General features: G+C 48.6%; 1 pseudogene; it reads right to left on the reverse strand.

Annotated features, from left to right (window-relative positions):
- Positions 1–1,688: 1,688 nt before the first annotated feature.
- On the reverse strand, positions 1,689–4,641 carry LOC131381641 (transcription factor NF-E4-like; annotated as a pseudogene).
- Between the last annotated feature and the right edge of the window lie 409 nt (positions 4,642–5,050).

Raw genomic sequence — 5,050 nt, forward strand, 5'->3', positions numbered from 1 at the left:
GTTAGCATGGTGATTTGGGGGGGTTTCTATGAATAGAGTATACAGTTGGAGGAGCCGTGGGGCAGATATGAGACTTAGTACACTGCAGTGAGCTAGCATGTCTTTGACGTTATGTGTTGAATAAACTGTTAGGTTGGCATGGAGAGATAGTTTTAGGCTTTTAAGGTTGAGGACAGCAGCTGCCGCCAGTGCTTGGAGGCAGGCAGGCCATCCAAGAACTGTGGTTTAAAGTTGTTTGGAGAGGTAGGTGATAACCTAAAGGGTGGGTCCCTTAGACTGGGTTAGAATACCTAGTGCAACTCCACATCGTTCATCAGTATAGGGGGAGAAAGGTTTGGTGAGGTCTGGGAGATGAGGACGGGGGCTGAGATGAGAGCCTTCTGGAGTAGACGGAAAGGTTGGGTAATAGGCTGTGCAGGGTTTGAAGGCTCATAGAGAGGGCCTTTAGAGGCTTGGTATAACGGTTTGGCAAGTAGAGCGAAGGAGGGAACCCAGAGCCTAAAATATCCTGCTAGTCCTAGAAAAGAGAATTTCTTGCTTAGTTTGCGGAGGTGGGAGGCACTGGAGGTAGGATATGCAGTTGGCTGTGAGCCCTCGGGTTTGCGGGGTAAGAGCTAGGCCTAGATAGGTGACTGAGGGGGTGCCTATTTGTATTTCTTAGGGGAGACCCAATACCCCCGTTCTCCCAAGAAGTTTAGAAGAGAGAGATAGTATGGGCATTGCAGTCTTTTTGAGAGGGGCAGGAGCAGATCATTAACACACTGAAGGAGAGTGGACAGTTTTAGGGATAAGGCACAGAGGTCATGAGCAAAGGCCTGTCCAAAAAGGTGGGGGCTGTCTTTGAAACCTTGAGGTAGTACACACCTGGTGAGCTGACGTGAAAGGTCGGTGTCGGGGTTTTCCCATGTAGAGGCAAAGAGTTTGGGGTGTAAAGGAATTGTGAGAAAAAAAAAGCATCCTTTAGGTTTAGAATAGAAAAATGGGTGGTATTGGAGGAAATTGTGGAAAGTAAAGTATATGGGTTAGGAACTACTGGACATACTGGGAGTACAGCTTGGTTAATGAGCTGAGGTCCTGGATTAAGCATTAAGTTCCATCTGGCTTTTTAACAGGTAGAACTGATGTGTTAAAAGGGGAGTTTGTTTGGTGGAGTGGGTGACTGGGCAGGAGGCGAGAAATGATAGGCTTTAGGCCTATGAGAGCTGTTTGGGTGGTGGGATACTGCTTCTGTGATAGGAACTGGGTGGGCTCCTTAAGGGTAATGTGGACGGGGTGTGGTGTTCTGTGACTGAGGGTGTGTAAGTATCCTAAACAGCGGGGTTAACTACGGGTGGAAGATAAGGAAAGGTTGCATGTTTTAAGATGGGAGATTGGAGAAGTAAAAGAAAGTTAGAAGCCCCAGAGCGGTCTGGGTTGATGCATTGGGTACTATGGGGAACGTGGAAGTAGAGAGTAGTGTGGAATTTGTGGAGTTGAGCATGAGGGCAGATCTAAGAAAGAGCGAGTGAAGGATAAGGTGTGCAGGGAGCAGAAAAGTGGAGAGGGGGCTCGGGGTTTGGAGACTTGTCCATCATTTCCCACAACAGAGACTTGGGAGGACTGGGTGGCTCCTGAAAAATTAGGTAAAGTAGAGTAGGTTGCCCAGGTATTAATTTAAAAACGTACTGGCCTATCTGCCACCATTAGGGTTACCCTTGGCTTGGATAAAGCAATGGTAGTTGCCGTGGTGTCCGTTCCAGGGCACTGTCAGTCTTCAGTGGTAAGGCCAATGAGATCTGAGTAGGAGGTTGTGGCTGGCTTAGGAAGGGATGAGGGTGGTCTTTGTGGGGGCTGCTCACAGTCTAACTTCCACTGGGGTCCTCTGCAGAGGGGGCATGGCCTGGTGGGCTTACCTGGGTTTGGGCATTGTCTGGTCCAGTGGCCTTCATTGCCACACTTGAAACAGGAACCAGGTGGAGCTGGATTGTTAGGAGCCTTCTGTGTGGAGCTGCAGCCCCATGAGCCTGCAGGGTCCCTGATGGCGGAGGCAAGCGTTTGAAATTCTGCCTGTTTTTGCCTTTTACTTTCCTCATCACGATTGTTAAAGACTTTGAAGGCTAAATTAAGAAGGTCTCATTGTGGGGTTTGAGGGCCATCATCAAGCTTCTGAAGCTTGTGCTGAATATTGGGAGTGGATTGGGGGATGAACCAAAGGTTTAAGATAGTGATTTCTTCTGGGCTGGCTGGATCTAGGCTGGTATATTTTCTCATGGCTTCAGTTAAATGAAAGAGAAACAGGGCTGGGTTTTCATCAGGACCTTGGGTGATTTTTGAAAGTTTTTCATAGTTTACTGCCTTATGGGCACTGTTTTTGAGTCCTGCAAGGAGACACATAATCATGTGGTCTCGATGGTGGTATCCAGAGGCCCCGTCTTGATAATCCCAGTGGGGGTCCTGACTGGGGACTGCCTCTGCACTAGTAGTCTGGGAAGGAGCTTGGTGATGAATTGTATCAGCATATGCCTGAGCTAGGGTCCAGATACGGTCTGGTCTTCTGGGGTGAGGGTGGAAGAGAGGATAACGTATGCCAGGTTAATTCATAAGACTGGGTAAGGTACTGAAACTCCTTAATATAAGATAGGGTCTTCTGGAATTGAATCCAGTCTTTTGTTTTTTTGTTTTTTGTTTTTTGAAACGGAGTCTCGCTCTGTCACCCAGGCTGGAGTGCAGTGGCGCAATCTCGGCTCACTGCAAGCTCCGCCTCCTGGGTTCACGCCATTCTCCTGCCTCAACCTCTCCGAGTAGCTGGGACTACAGGTGCCCACCACCATGCCCGGCTAATTTTTTTTGTATTTTTAGTAGAGACGGGGTTTCACCGTGGGCTCGATCTCCTGACCACGGTCCTGATGAAAACCCAGCCCTGTTTCTCTTTCATTTAACTGAAGCCATGAGAAAATATACCAGCCTAGATCCTGCCCGCCTCGGCCTCCCAAAGTGCTGGGATTACAAGCTTGAGCCACCGCGCCCGGCCCAGTCTTTTGTTAACTGGAGAGAGGTCAGTGGGGGAGAAGGGAACATCAACTCCAACAATACCTTCAGATCCTGCTGCTTCCTGAAGGGGGCACTCTAGCACTGGTGCTGAAGTAAGTGGGGGGCATGGGCTAAAGATGGCACCCAAGTGAGTATGGGTGGGTGAGAAGGAAGAAGTCGGAAGTGGTTCCTGCTGAGGGCTTAAAGGGGGACGGGGGGTTGAGTTGATAGGCAGTGGAGGATAGGTAGGGGCCTAAGGTGGTGGGATAGGTTTATAGGCTTCAGAAGAGGGCGGTGAGGAAGGAGAATGAGTACAGACAATGCTAGACTTGTCCTGAGGAGAGGACAGTGTAGGAAAAGAAGTGGGTACTTTTAGAGGTGATGCCAGCTGGGAAGATGGTGGCTGGGAAGATGGTGGCTGAGAAGATGGCAGCTGGGAAGATGGCAGCTGAGAAGACAACATGGAGGCTTGGGGGTTAAAGAAGATGGTTGAGAGGAAGAGGTAGGGGCTGGGAGGGATGGAGAGTAGTCAGCTGGATTGAACCAGATAGAAGAGGTGGGGTCGGGAGGAGAAAGGCAATCAGGGCGGCGAGAATGAAGGAGAAGGGTTTGAACAGATGAGCAAGGATCGCAGAGGTCAGGTTGTGATCTGAGTGCAAAAGGCCTGGACATAAGGCATTTCTCCCCATTTCTCCAGTCGTTGGTAATAATTGCTTAAGTCAGTTAAAACTGAAAAGTCAAATGTTGCATTTTGGGCAATTTGGACCCATTACCCAATTTGTATCGTGGCCAGACTGAATTGCAAGAAGCGACAAAGCACTTAGGGTGGATATGTTGCCTGAGGCCTAAGGTTTGCAGGTTTTTTATGAGGCAGCCTAGAGGGCTGTTTTTTAGAATGGAGGACCAGGAGTTTCCCATAACAGAGGGCAGGCGTGGGAGAACAGGGAAAAAGGAGACCATCCTGGATGGACGGACGGAGACGATAAAAGGAGTGATTGTCACCGCTGCCTTTTTGGTTTCCAGAATGGGATCAAATGGCTTAGAGGCATCCCCCTAAGACCAGGTGATCAGCGAGTGTCTGGAACATGCCAGAGCCTTCTTGGACTAACGTTGGATTTTCGGACTGGAGAAACCAAGAGAGGCCGTGCGGCTTTTCCCCTGTTAACCAGGCTCCCAGGGAAATTTACCAGTAGGCAAGATCAGTGACCAACGTGCATGCACAGAGAGGCGACTGGAGGCTGAATAGCTTCCTTTTTCTGGCTGCTATGGCCTGCTCTCTGGGATGGAGGGGTAGGTCCACAGAGGACGCAGACCTGAGCCCCTCCTGGGTTTTGGCCCCAGGTGTAAGGTTCTTGTATCGGTTTGAACCCGGAGAGTGCACCAACGGACAACACAAGGCAGTATGGAGAAACACGCTGTTTTAGTGAGTGCTTGGGTGTAGGTGGGCTGAGGCCTAAAATGGCATCAGTCCCAAGTGAGGATGGGGCAAAGGTTTTATAGTCTCCTGGAAACAGGAAGCGTCCTAGTATGACATAACTGCTACATTGTATCCAAATGGCCTCTTTCTCGATCTTCAGGGGTACTTGTCTTCTGGCTGGCTCTCTTCTTGCTTCTGCTATCTTGCTGGTGCATGCTGCTGGCGCAAGCAGTCTTGCGCCTTGGGATTGGCCTGAGAAGGGAGGAGTTACTTATCTCTTTAAACTTTCAGGCCCCAGGGAGAATCTTACACCTAAGAGTGGAAAGCCTGTGTCATATGGTGAATGTATTTTTAACTCTCAAACCATTTCCAAAGTGGCAACACCAGTGTATGCCACATTTCACAATATATGAGGGATCCCATTTCTATAATTTATTTACTATTTTCTGTCTTTTTTATTATAGACATTCTGAGCGATTTAAAATGGTACTTCATTGCGGCATTAATTTACATTTCCCTAATGAATAATTATGTTGAGCTTCTTTCTTTGTGCTTGTTAGCCATTTCTATATCTTCTTTATTAAAATGTTCACTCAAATATTTCGCCTATTTTATTTAGGTGCT

Source organism: Hylobates moloch, unplaced genomic scaffold (genome assembly GCF_009828535.3).
Source record: "Hylobates moloch isolate HMO894 unplaced genomic scaffold, HMol_V3 SCAFFOLD_17, whole genome shotgun sequence".
In the NCBI taxonomy this organism is placed as follows: Eukaryota; Metazoa; Chordata; class Mammalia; order Primates; family Hylobatidae; genus Hylobates; species Hylobates moloch.